Source organism: Vigna umbellata, chromosome 4, assembly GCF_029865625.1.
Source record: "Vigna umbellata cultivar VRB3 chromosome 4, Vumbellata_1.0, whole genome shotgun sequence".
NCBI classification, from domain to species: domain Eukaryota; kingdom Viridiplantae; phylum Streptophyta; class Magnoliopsida; order Fabales; family Fabaceae; genus Vigna; species Vigna umbellata.
Genome location: NC_142168.1, coordinates 69,812,027 through 69,827,197, shown reverse-complemented (window position 1 = coordinate 69,827,197; position 15,171 = coordinate 69,812,027). Strand labels below are relative to the sequence as shown.

Sequence of the window (15,171 nt, the reverse complement as noted above, 5' to 3'; positions counted from 1 at the left end):
TTATTATGTTTTATAACATTTTCTGTCTATTTCTGAGTTTTTTTCTTATATCATTAATGGCTTATTCAGTAACTCCAATGGAAGTTAAATTTGATAAAGAAGGAATATGTATTGCATTGATTATCAATGATATTATTTACATAACGCTTCTTTTCTGATTGACTGAAATATTTTATTAAATAGAATAATAATTAGGAATTATTATATCTTCCCTGCTCTTATTCTAAATATATAAGCATAAAAAGCGAGAGAAGAGAATCTCATATCAGCAAAATGATGTCGAGAAGAATGAGTCTGAGTTGTATCTTTGGAATTGTGTGTATTGCTTTGCTTTTGAGTTCAGGTAAAGCTATGATGAACAGAAAGCATTAAGTGGTGATATTTGAGTATATTTGTGATTTTGCATGCATTTTGTAATGAAATTGTAATGATTTCAGGATGGGCGAACGTGGTTTGTCATAAGGAAGGGCATTGTCCGGATGGAAAAGCTTGTTTCAATTATTGTGTAGGTTTAGGGTTTAAACAGTTTGGTGGTCTGTGTACTACTCAAGGCATAAATCTATGTTGCTGCATAAGTCAAGAACCTCCTCGACCTCCTCCGGCTTTGTAATACAACTTACCTGTGTAAACATAAATAAATTGTTTCAATTTCTTGTATGATTTTTACGACTGTTTAATATGATAAAAGACTCCTCAGGAAAAATAAATTATAATTCTATTTACGTTACATTATTATATCACATATTTATCAATAGAACTGGGTTTTGAGGTTAGCACCACTGATCAAAATTTGAACCCACCCTAAAAGACACCTGTTTACTTCAAAAATTATGTTTTTCAACCCGTTCTACTATTAAAAAAATGGTAAAATATTAATATTTCCAATAATTATGACTATTATATATGTTGTTTTATTTTTCCTTTGTTAAATTTGAAGTTTCTCATCAATTCAGGAACTTTTTTATTCACTTTCTATTAATTTTATTTTGGTTTAATGTCTTAATAGGTTCTTATTTTCATCAAGAATTGGAAATAGGTCTCTTGTTATTTTTTAAGTCTTAATTAGATCCTTATTTTTGTTAATTTGATGCAAATAAATCTTTTCTGTCAATTTCATAAAATGACGTTAATGAGTATGTGACGTGGCCTCTGTGAATGCAATTTTTTAAAATTCAAAATTAAAGAATGAAGTAAATATAGTATAATTTATGCTGAAATTAATTAAAGAAAGGACAAATATGGAAAATGATAATGTTGTTTTTGCTGAAACATGCATCATCTCTACAAGTGGGAAATCAAAATCAAATTGGGGGATTTTTCTATTCTAGGGCTCGTGTCATCTCATAGTTGGGAAAGAGTGGATGCGCAAGTGTTTTAGGAATCAGAAAGACGTTGTTATTCGAGTGGATGCGCGAGTGTGTTGGTGGGTGAATTACCGGTGCATGTGCGTGTGGAAAAGGTTCAAGCATGGGGTGAGTTGTGGGACCTTGTGTCGTTGGAAGCGCGACGCTGAAGCGTTGAGTGGAGTGGAGGTTAATCTGAACGAAGGTCAGTTTTTGTAGTAGTTTTCGAGGTTTTAGTCCTCAAAAACTAACACCATTAAAAATGTGGTAGTTTTCGAGGTTAGTTTTTGAGGACTAAAACCAAAGTTTCGAGGACTAAAACTAGAGTTTCGAAAAGAATGAGGACCAAATTGTACCTTATTTTGAAAGAGGAACGAAAACTAGAAACGGCCAATAGTTTAGGAACTAAAAACATATTTAACCCAAAACAATACATATAAAAATAATAAACAATAAACAACATATAACTTCGGATGTCACATTTCCTAAGTGATCACTTTTTTAAAATAAACTAAATTATATTTTTAAAAAAATGTTAAAACTAACTAAAAACTTTAAAAAAAAATTATGATATAGATTATTAGACCTTAATTACCTTAGGAATATAAACTCCATCTTCTTCCTGTTAAATTCTTCTCTTTTGTTTGACATGTATCATTAGAGTTAGTTTATCTATAAATTAATATAATTTATAAAAAAAATAGTTATTTTAATTAATTATTGGTAGCTAAGTGATGGTAGTTTTAAATTAATTTGAGTTTTATTAATAGTTACTGTGAAAAACATGTTTAATTTTTTTATAGTAAAAATAATACAATTATTATTATTATTATCATCGTAAAAGTAATTGTGAATAACTTTTGCAAGAACCTAGAAAGTAGAGTATTATAGTTGATAGATGTTTTAAAATAATAAGACAGATTATTTAAATGTTAAAATAATTCAAAAATATAAATAGAATTTCATAAACACATTTCATTATCTAAAACACTCGTCATTCCTCTAAAACTCACTATTTGAGTTCTCTCTCCTCTCTCTCTAAAAGTTTTAACTCTTCAGACTTATATTTAACGATCATGAGGTACCAAGACGATCACTATCGTAAGTTCTTAACTTTCAATTGTTTAGTTTTCATTATTGAGTAAGTTAGTTTCTATTCCTTTTTGTCTTTTGATTTTCAGTTTAAGACACATGCAAATAGATTGAATGCATGTGTCATTAACTCTCTTTTCCTAGTTATTTCATGATCAATGAGGACCTACTTTGATCAAAATTTTATGATCTGTATGTACAGATAGAGATATCTGAGCCGAGGTACAGGTAGTTTGCTTACTAGAGCTGTTTTAGCTTTCTAACCAGGTAAGGGGAGCTAATAATTGCTTTAATTTAGCGTTAAGAAGTATGATTGCATGTTAGAGAAGTTGTAAGATTACTGTTTGGTGGAATATGTTATCAATTGAGATGATTGTTGAATGATGTTGGTGTATTGATGAGTTAATGTTGTATATTGAAGCATTATTCTATGTATGATTGTGAAGTGGTATTTGTTTGAATCCTGAATGATGTTGTTTTGAAGTTTAATGAGGTACAAAACTATTGTAGAATTTAAAGTAGTAAAAAGGGAACATGGTATGCAAGTTTAGGTATAAAAAGAGGGGTTTTGATAGGTGAAACTTTGAAGGAATGATTGCATGCATAAATCAGATCCCTAGGGTATGTTGTTGGTCCATTAGAGACTTGTTTAGCTAAAAGTTCACTAAAATCTAGTTGGTAGCATGTCAAATATAAAGTATGTGTTTTTGGATAGTTGGGTTTATCTAATAAACCAAGTCACTAACCAAATAAGCCAATTGGTATCAAATTTGAAGGATCAACATGTTCTAAAATTAATTTTAATGTCAAAGATATAAGTTGGATCATTTGAATAGGTCTTGGGTGCATCTAGGTCAAACTATGAAGTTTATAAACTTCAGGTGTGGCGCTCAGTGGCACCAAGCAACGCTCGAGCGCTAGAATGCCAAGAGTTTTGGCGCTCAGCTACACCATGGCGTGCTTAAGCAGTCTATTTTTCCCAAACTCTACATATTTTGAAATTTTCTCCTTTTATGATTTTGTAATGTTTGTTTTGGCACTTAAGCTTGTTGCAAAGGGTTTAGATACATGTATGTAAGTTTAAAAAGCTATATAGATTTTGTGATAGAGTTTGGAATTTCTAATGAATGGAAATGTTTTAATCCTTTAATAATTTTTTGGTAATATATATTGAATTTTATGATGATTAATGCATGAGGTTCTATAAGTATATTAAAGTATTGTTTGGAAAGAGTTTCTAAGGTGAAATTCTTGATGGATGTTTCAAGTAGGTATGTATTTTGTAGGATCTCAGTATTAGGTGTTGTCCTTGTTAGGAACAAGACAATAAAAGAGGAAAGAGAGAAATAATCGACAGAAGAATTTAACGTGGTTCAGCGTACAAATACCTATGTCCACGACTACACTAGGAAGTATATTTATGTTTTGGTGTATCTTTCAAACTTTATAGAGGATTGCTTGTAGATCTAAATAGAGAATAACATCTCATAGTATTAACCGATGAGAGACTAAATTAAACTCCACAATACTAACAATTCTCCTACTTGGAGCTTGATTTACATTATCACCTAGTGTAGTGATGACATATCCCTTAAAATTTACTCTTGTGTTGGAATGCATAGTCTTTCAAACATATACATCTAACACAAGACAAATAAAAGGTTCAAAGATGCTCCTACTCTCCAAGACCTTGATCATTAATTTGATTTAAGGTGTATCAGTGTTGAGAGCTATATTCTTCATTTAGTCATTATTATAACATTTTTTCTAACTTGTGTTATAAATGGGTATTTGACTCAGGTGGAGAAGCGCACAAAACTCCAAAGAAGATAAGGAAGTTTGCCTTGTTCCATGTTGAATATTTTAGGGCAAATCCTTTTCAAGAGGGAGGGAATTATTGAAAATCCATGGTCAAACACTTTCAAGAGAATGGAAGCCATCCATGAAGATGACATCAATTCTACCTTGTGGACCACCTTTGGAGCCATCATGGAGCATGGATTGAAGAGTAGTGTAGGATATATCAGGCCATTGTATTTGGCCATGTAGTGTAGGTTTGTTTAAAGCTTGTATTAAGGCCTAAGTAGTATAGGATTTTCCTTAAGTTAAATATCTAAACCAAGTGAAAAGTGTGTGCAATGTGTCATGCTTCCATTGGATAGGATTTTTTTAGAAGTGGCCACATGACACCCTAGGAGTGGAGAGAATTTCTTTTTGGTAGTGGCCACATGTCCCTCCACCATTAGAGAGGATTTGCTTTTAGTAGTGGCCACATGACATTCTAGAAATGGAGAGGATTGTGTTTTGTGAGTGACCACATGTCCTCCCATCATTGAAGATGTTAGAAAGCCTTTTTGCCAATGAGAAAAAAGGTGGGAGATCATGCTTTTAGGGTTAGAGGGAAACACCCTTGGCCTATAAATAGAGGTGTCGTCACCATTGTATTTCATCTTGGAATTAAGTAATATTATGCTGCCAAAATATAGTCATACTCTTCGTTGATCAAGACTAAAATAATCCTAGAGACCCTTCTAGTTACCTTCCTCCTTGAGTTAGCCTGACCTCTCTTGGAGCCACCAAACACCACACCACCACCACCACCATATCTCCTAGAGGCTTTGAACTTCTACCTCATTCATACCTTAGCTCTTCATCCTTGGACCATTTACCACCACATTTTTGCACCATTCATCCAAGGAAACACCCTTATATGCACATTTGCTAGCTTTGGCCCAACCTAACCAAGGAGGTTGTCATCATGTAGTTGCATTCATTATCAAATCTACGATTGTTTTCTCGTTCACGATGTTGAACGCAACATTCTTGGCTAATGTCAGCTAGATCACATCAAGTGTTTGTCGATCTAACAACTTCCAATATGACTACTCAATGTCGTCTGGCTTCTCCCCTCTTAATGGTAAATACAACTTTTATTGACAAAGGTATTCCTCTATCTTCATCTTCCAGAACCCGAATTCACTGCCATCGAATTTCTCAGTCTTCACCTTCCCTTCTTTCATTGTCATTGCTCGTGCTGCTTTTGAAGAAAGCTCCCACGACTTCTCTTAACAGAGATTCTTAAGAAGAAAAAACCAAACTTGTTCTGATGTGGAAGATTTGTAAGGAACAAGACAATAAAAGAGGAAATAGATAAATAAATGACACAATAATTTAACGCGGTTCAGCGTACAAATGCCTTTGTCTATGACTACACTAGGAAGTATATTTATGTTTTGGTGTATATGTCAAGCTTTATAGAGGGTTGCTTATACAACTAAATAGAGAACAACATCTCAAAGTATTAAGCGATATGAGACTAAATTAAGCTCCACAATACTAACAATCCTGACACTCTGATGGTCATCTATTCTCATGTAGAGACGGGTAAGACATGTGGTGAGAGTAGTAGGAGGTCTTAGTCTAGGAGATTTACCTTGGCCTAAGGTTTTGTTTACCAGACTAGCCATGTGTGATAGCTTGGGGTGGGTAAACTTTTCCACCACTACAAGTGCATAACCCATCATAGCTTGACAATAACGCATGTATCCAGATGTTTGAGTCTAAATGTCTAATATGTTTAGGTGTTGTGCTTAGTTGAATATGAAAGTCTTATATGTTACTTTATGAATGACATTTGTTTTTTAATATTAGCTTACCCTTGTTGTGTGGTTTGCCTGTTGTTTTGTTGTATGTTTTGAATGATCACCTGATGAATATGAGTAGAAGGAGATGAGCAATCAATGGAACAGACCCTAAGTGGCGAGGGTTTGGATGTATAGTTTGTCTAATGTAGCTAATATTTTCTTTGATTGTAATAGAAGAAACCTATAGTATAATAGTAAACAATTCTATTTTAGAATTTTGTATATAAAGATAGACTTATAGTTAGAAAAAATAAAAAATATGTGAAGCTACAAAATTATGACAACAAAAATAGAAATTTATGGATTTGTCCATATTTAATATGGAAAGAACATCATTATATATATGGGGTTTGCTAACTTGCGTACGGTCATTTTTCAGTTAGTACATTTTAGCAATGTGTAGTGGGTTTTAGTAGACAAAAATACTCTCATATATTATGAATTCTAAGTTTTAAGGTCAAGGGTATTTGAATAATTTTCATTCTCAAAACTAAAAAAAAAAACAAGAAACCCACCAAACCCTTACTCACCTCTCTCATTCCTCTCAACCATTTCTCTTTCATCTCTCTCACTCCATCCTTTTCTCTATCATCCCTACTATAGCACCAACTGAAAAAATCAAAAACACTCACCTAACCCTAATCCACCTTCCTCACTTATCCAATTTTTTTCTGTCATCTCCATACTCTCTCTCACCCACACACAACAACCCGTGCACCACAATTTATTGCTCTTGCTCTGTTCGTTCATTTGTTTTCCACTTTAATAACAAAATAATTGATGACATTGATGTTGATTTTTGATTTGAGGGTTGTGTTATATACTTTCCCTTCTGATTGTTATTAAATTTTATTTTTAAATCTTAGAATTAGTAGTTTATCTTCAGGGAGATTTGATATTTTGACTATTAAGTTGTCCGAAAATATTTTCCAGAAGAGAAAAATCGTTATGTGGAAAGAGATTCCGAAAATGGTAAGTCATTGTCTAGAAAATGGATTTCTAAAGTCAGATCTTAAAAATAATTCTAAAAACATACTTTCTGTTGAAAATAATATTTCGGAATATAGTTTTCACCTTCCTGCATTTAATCAACGTCAAAACACAACAAAAATGAATCTCCTTCACATAGTACTTAATGATTTAACATGAACAAATTATTTAAGAGTTATGAACAGAGAAAATTGTTATTGTTGACTTTGTCCCCTTATTCAAAAAGAGATAATTGCTCATTTCCTTTCCAATGTTTTATATTGATAAGCATATTTTCATTTCATTTTTGTAAAAAGAATAAAAATATTCTAACAAATTACACATCTTCTAGATTTGAGCTAATTGTAAAATATTGAGTAGTTTCCAAGAAGAACTGCATTAATATACCAACTAATTAAAAATCAACCAGAAATAAGTAAAATAGTCATAATGAACCTGTTAATTTTGTGTTGGACCATAAAATTACTTTTCAAAGTAAATCACATCATGTAAGTTTATTTTAAACAATTCACATCTCCAACTTGTTTGGTCAATATAAACATGATGTTGTCATTCTGATTTATCATTTGCCGTGAAAGTGAAATTAAGAAAAACAAACCGCACTGAATTTCAAATTGGAATTTAAACTAAATAAATTTGTTACCATGACGCTCATTGTTTAACTTCTACTCCTTTCATTTCTATGATTTTATCAAAATTGCTATTAAGAAACTAAATGATTTGCAACTATTATGGATTGATGTTAACATCTTTTCGTGGGGGTTTCTTACTTTTTTTAGTACTGAAATTATTGAAATTATTGAAATTATTGAAATTATTGTAGACTTTAGTTTTTTAATAATTTAATAATAATTAGAAGGGAAAAGATATAACACAACCCTTCAATCAGAAATCAACGTCAACATCATCAATTATTTTGTTATTAAAGTGGAAAACAAATGAACGAACAAAGCAAAGCAACAAATTGCGGTGTCGCGGGTTGTTGTGTGTGGGTGAAAGATAGTATGAAGATGAAAGAGAAACAAATTGGATAAGTGAGGAAGATGGATTAGGGTTAGGCGAGTGTTTCTGATTTTTTCAGTTGGGGTTACAGTATGGATGACAGAGAAAATGTTGGAGTGAGAGAGATGAAAGAGAAAGGGTTGAAAGGAATGAGAGAAGTGAATAAGGTTTTGGGGGTTCTTGTTTTTTTAGTTTTGAAAATAAAAATTATTCAAACACCGTTAACCTTTAAACTTAGAATCCATAATATATCAGGGTGTTTTTGTCTACTAAAACGCGATACACATTGTTAAAATGTACCAACTGAAAAAAGAGGATACACAAGTTAGTAAACTCTCACACACACATATACATATATATATATATATATATATATATATATATATATTATGGTTCTAATTTTCTTAATCTGTATTTTATTTTTTCTAGTTCTTATGTACTTTTTAAATAAAATTAGATAAATGCTATATTTTATTAAAAATATGAGGTGTTAACAATATAAGAAAAATAAATATTTGATCGAAAATCAATAAAAATGTAAATTTCATCCATTTGAATTTTAAAACTAAAAAAGATTTGAATATCATTTAATATGAATTTAAAGGAGAAAAATATATCTAACTGATAAAATTATATATTTTTAATTCGAAATTATAGTAAATTATAATTATATTAAGACTTACTACACTTTTGGACTTTATAAAAGTTTCTATAGTATGTTTGTCCTCATATTTGGCGAAAGTAAACAATTTTTATCTATTGATAAAATGTTTTTCAAACTCAGAAAATATTATCATCTTCATAAATAATAACAATCTTAGGTATTTATTTACGTAAAATATTAATAATCTTATTAATTATGATTTTAATATTATTATCACGTAAAGTGTTTTTAATATTTTGTGTTAACATTTAAATAATATATATCATGATAAACTGAAAGTGTTTAATTTTGAACATTTTGAACACTAACTGCTTTATTTAAATTTTATAAAGTTACTCTGGTATTATGAAATAAAATTTAAATAATTTTAAGTAAAAATTTTAATTTGGATTTTAAAATTACTTGCAATTTTTTTCGTAACCAACTTCTAGCTTGCGGCTATGCATCTTAGAGTACTTGCTTCACAATGAAGGTTTAAAAAATAAAGAAAAAGCAAAAAAATATCTAAAACAAGAACAAATGAAATTTGAGAAGTAAGAAGTACCTATAAGTGTGAACTCAATAAATATGATTAAGTAGTATAAGTCACTTAAATGAAGGATAAAAGAGAAAGTAAATATTGTTATTAACAAATCAGTTAACAATTATATCATTAAGGATAAAATAGTACACACCAAATAAGTGTATCCTCCTATTTATATGTATAGATAAATATTACGCCTATTCACTTTTATTTAAGAACAATAATGTAAGAGTCTTACAAATTATGATTTGCCAGTATGTTTAAAATGGTAAGACTAAATTATTTTAGTATTAAAAAGTTAAAGTATAAATATTTTTGTAAATGAGTTTTATTATTTAAAAATATATTTTTTTTCTCTTAAAAATTCTTTCTCTTAAGTTTTTTTTCTTTCTTCTAGGTTTTTTTACCTTTTGTTCATATGAAGATTGAAGACGGCTCAAGTGATCATTGTGACAAGTTCTCCATTTTTGTCCAATCAGTTTTTTCAATATAGTAAGTTGGTTTTTTGTTTTTTTTCTTGGTCTATATGTTCCTCCTAGGCATGTGAATACTCTTGGTTCACATGTAGTGTTTGAGTCTTCTATACGAGTCTCTGTTAATTAGTGGTTCTGATGATGTGTTCTCATATTTTTTGTGTTGTTCTTAAGTATAGATAGCAGATTTTATGAGCTTGAAGGGATCTGGGACTCCTTATACCATTTACATTTGTCTTTGAAGTACCTTAAAAACACTAGAAGGGGGAAGGGGGTTGAATATATAGTGTTAATGGAAGATTTTTCACAACTCTTGTCATATAACACGTTATCGAGCTCTTGAAATTTTCCTTTAAATGATTGAAAGCTCGACTTAATAGATTTGTATAATGACAACTTTTAACGTGCTATTCAGAATGTAAACAATGTAGTGTTTTGTTAAGAACTTCCTTTATGAAAAGATCGTTTAGCTTGGAAGATTCTTGTGTTTAGAAATAAAGCGCGATTGCAGGTTTTCATAAGTGAATGATTTAGGTAAGAGAAGAGATAATTGCACAAGAGATTTTATACTCTTGTTCGCTCCAACTGAGCTATGTCCAGTCTCCTCCGCAGCAAGTTCCACTATAATCTTCACATGATTATAGATGAGTATTACACCACTCTTGGTACTTAGCGACCTTACCGAGATTTCCTTTAAGTATTAGCACCACTCCTGGTACTCAGCAACCCGCTAAGATTTCCTTTAAGTATTAGCACCACTCCTGGTACTCAACAACCCGTCGAGATTTCCTTTGAGTATTATCACCACTCTTGGAACTCAACAACCCGCTCAAATTTCCTTTGAGTATTTGAACAATTCCTAGTACTCAACAACCTTGCCAAGATTCCTTAAGTCAAACATAGTTTAGTTGTAAGTATTTTAATTTTCTTGAGAATTGCAATCAACGATTGCTTACAAGTAGTTCAGACTATATCTCTCACAAAGAGGATTTTATTACATTACAATACAGCCTAAACATTCGCATGTGTTTCTCTCTTCTCTCTTACAATAGTAAGCAATATGACAATGAAGTGTGAGAGTATCTCCATTTTTTTCTCTTATCTTGTCTTTTCTTTAGCTCAAATATCTTCTTTTTCTTGAGTTCTTTCTCTTTTTCTTCTCAGGATGAATATTTCGTTGTAAGTTTTTCTTCACTATGTTATCCTGTTATGCTATCTCTTAAACTATCCTCTTAATTTTATTTTTGAGAGATCTTCTATTTATAGGCTTCATGGATATTCGTTCGTTAGACTGAGTGTGTAACCTTGACACTCGTGCTTTCTCTTTCTTCTTTGTACAACAGTCGTTGGGTAAGTCAACTTATCAGAGCAGACATGCTTTTTCAGTCCTTTGCTTGTGAAGTAAGTTGTATGATCTTTTTAGACTTTGCTTCAAGTGAGGAACGTTTCGTGAATATCTCCTTTGTCTCTTACGTCCACTTTTTAATATTTGATCTATAGAATTGTGAATGCGTGTAGAATAACTTAGCTGCAAGATTAGGGTAAATTGTGCATGCAATAGATACATCTTTTCTTATCATTTTTGTTCTTTTTGAACGATGAACATTTAACGACATTTAATGTTTGCTCATAACAACAAAATTCTTTTTGAATTTCTACCGTTAGGTAGCATTTTACAATTAAGTTCTGTACTCTAAGGATACCAAGCGTAGATATATACTTCATCAAGATATGAGGTACTTGTTATGCTCATGACATCGTTTAGTCAAGTAAACGCTTTTTTAGCTTTTGTTTCTTTAGCTTTTGTCTCTTTTTAGATATAACATTTAACTTGCTTAAGTTTTCTTTCATACTTTGATAATTATGTCTAATATGTTTTATCAGAGACATTGTCTTGACATTTTCTTTTTGAGAGAAGCTGAATACCTATTCTAGGTATTATAAGCATTGAACGTTTAACTCAATCTCTCTTAGACACTTTAGGCACAATAGTGTTTAGCCATGGGTCTGGGTGTTTAACCTAAATGTTTTTTCTATTTCCTAAGACCTAAGTGTTTACCTAAGTTTTTCTATGTTTTGGGTTCTAGTTCTAGGATATGCATTTAGGGTTCAAGCTCTAAGTCTTGTGTTTTCACCCTAAGTTGTTTTTTTTTTTTTATTATCCCGTTTTAATGTTATTTGATTAAACTTCAAAACATGAGAGCGTTTAAGCATATAAACGATTTTGTCTTTAACATCTTTCAAATAAGGAAGCTAATTGCAAAAATTTTATGTGATTGATATCTTGTAAATACTAATCGTATGCTTGTATGATGTTTGCTGAATGATTGAGCTATGTGATTGAATATGAGGTGTTGAATTGAAATTATATTTTTAAATTGGCTTACTTGAATTGTATGATGAAATTGGGAATGTTGTTTGATTCATATTGTAGATGGTATTGTTTAAATTAATGAACGTAGTGTAATTTGAAATTTGGTATGTTTTAACATCTGTAATAGCTGTTGAATTGTTTGGCAAGACTCAAATGACATAAATATATAGAATTATGTTTTGTAGAATTATGTAGACTCATTGGGCGAGAATATACCCATAGGTTGAAGCCAAAGTCAGAGAGCTACTGACTTGATGATCGCTAAACGAAGTCAAAGTCAAATAGCTACTGACTTTGTGGTCGCTGGGTGAGAATATATTTGTTGGGTAGCTCACTGACTTGGCAGTGGCTGGGTGAGACAAGTCTCACTAGGTGACTTTTGGGAGAATTTAAGTCTGTGGGTTCTAGTAACAATTTTGTCTGCTGAACTTTCTGGTCGCTGAACGAGTGGGCTTTTAGGCGCTACTCGTTGAACGAGTAGATATTCTTTCTAATCGAAATTACAAAGCTTAACTCTATTTTCTTATATGATCTATTTGGTTACTTTTAACATATGATATTGTGAATGTTAAAAATAATAATTGGTTTATGATGTTTATGTAAGAATGGTTGATAGATTTATGGATAAATATGCATATGAATAATGATGTATGAAATGGGGATGATGATGAGTTTGTTAGTTAATATGAGCATTGTATGTGTTTGGCATAGTTCTAGGGATCTCGTGGAGAGATTCTATGGTGACATTTCTTTAGTATATTGATATGTTCTCAATATAAGTTTGTTTTGGTATTAATTTGACACTTATCTTGTTTTAATTATGTTATATATCTTTGGAAATCACCTCAAATTTACTTGTTTTGTAGGTTTTGATGAATTTAGAGAGTCAAAGGAGAAATATAAAGAAAATAAGTGAATTTTTAGCAAAATCTAGCAAACTAACTTGAGCACGACTGAGTAGCACAAAGAAACCTACCTTAGAGAGAAACCTCAAGGTATAACATGAGACTGAAGCCATGTCACCTAGAAGTTATCTTAGGGTTTTAGCACAAAACCTAAGCCACAAAGAAAACCCACCTTGGGAAGAAGTATCGTTATCGAATGTAACATTATTACAGTTATCAAGAATATAATTGTATTAAATATAAAAGTCTCACACTTTTAAGGAACTAGATATATTTATTCTAACTAAAACTTATGTCCGACTAAATTTTTTGATGTTATTTCGTTGCATCACCCTAGCCTTGCATTAGAATGGTAGTCACTTCCTCATCTACTCCCGTATAACACATGATCAAGGTCGTACTCAAATCAAAATTAATGGGGGGGGGGGGGGGTGTTGGACAGTTTTGCAATTTGAAATTTAACTCAAGATTACAAAATTAAAACAATGATTAAAAACAGGACTAGTTCAATTACAATGTTTCTAATCCCAAATTAACAACAATTATTCACTCCTTTCACCTCTAATCAAACACAAATTAATCAACTAAGCGAAGATGAATTTAGTTTTCATAAATGCGAATTAAGGAAACACACTACCCACATTCAATCAATTTAATGCTACCACAGATTAAGCATTCGTGACTCTAATCAACTAAGCAAAGATTAAACACAATTTAGACAACTAAACGTGTACCTAATTGTAAGCTCAAATCAAATCAAATATTATGCAAGACAAGAACAATAGAATATCAATTAACCGTGTATAAATCTCATGGAACTATTGTAATTTTCCTAGTGTCAAACCAAAACAAAATTAAACTTCTGTTACAATTAAATTAGATGCAGCAAAACATAGTACATTAAATAAAAATGAAACTATTACAGTCAAAACAAAACTGCTACAGTAAATACAAAAATACAGAAAACAATAAACACATAAAACAGTAAATACAAAAAACAATAAATACAAAAATTAAACGAGAACATCAAAATAAAATTACAGCAACATAAAACAGTAAAAACTAATCTGGAACGTAAAACTGCGTAGAAAACAAAAATATAGAAAACAAAAATACAAAAAACAAAAATACAAAAAACAGAAAATACAGAAAACAGTAAAATAGAGTTACAGAACTTGCAGAATACAGAAACAAAATCAGAATTATTGAAGCATAATACAGAAAATGTAAATATAGAAAACAGAAAATAGTAAAACAGTAAAAGAGAAAAACAGAAAACAGAAACAGAATTGTAGAACCAGAATTGGATAGAATCTGAAGCAGAATACGGGAAATGAAAATATAGTAGTACAAAAACAGTAAAATGAAAACAGAAATAGAAAAAATGAATTTACGGCAAAACAAAAACAGAAACTGCAGCAATTAAGAACAGAAATTGCAGAATTAAAATCAAACCATGGAATTGAAATGAAATTGTAGATGAATTCAGTACAGAGAAGGGAGAAGAAAGTGAAAGCAAACTCTTAATTCAGTAGCAAGCTTGTTCCAACATGATGGGGGAGGAGGGGAAGAGCTCCCAAAAATGAAACCTAGGCTATAATACATTTTTTCACGTAAGACAAAGGAGAGCCCCTTCCAAATTTGAAATTTTGGTTTTAAAAACCCATATTCCCATTCTACCCTTCCCATTTTGGCCTAATTACAAATTTGTACCAAATTACATTGAAATGAAATTCAAATGCAAATTACATTGGCCTCTACTTCTCCTACAAAAACCATGGTCAATATACACCATGTCATTCACAAGATTAGTATATTAACACCTATAGCCAAATCGATCCATACACTAGGATCTTTTATCACTCTCACCACATAACTCACATCAACATGTACATTAATTAATTACAAACACAATCTCTCCACAAGATCCCTAGTCAAACTCATATCATGTTCATATTCATCAACTAATTCATCATGCTATATAAAATCATATCATACACATTTGGACCAAAGTCACTTTCATAGTTTAACTCATAACAGAGATTAAGTCAATGATGCAACTATACATACAAATCAGTAATACAATCACTCATAATTTAAGCCAAAATAGGTTATTAACAACCTAAAGGATTGGAATATTACGTGGAAAACTAATTAACTA

The 15,171-nt window shown here is 31.0% G+C and overlaps 1 long non-coding RNA gene across 1 annotated transcript; it reads left to right on the top strand.

Moving 5' to 3' along the window:
* Positions 1-230: 230 nt before the first annotated feature.
* On the top strand, positions 231-660 carry LOC148201106 (uncharacterized). Its single transcript, XR_015785760.1, has 2 exons — positions 231-343; positions 438-660. It is a non-coding gene; the product is annotated as an uncharacterized LOC148201106 (long non-coding RNA).
* Positions 661-15,171: the final 14,511 nt, after the last annotated feature.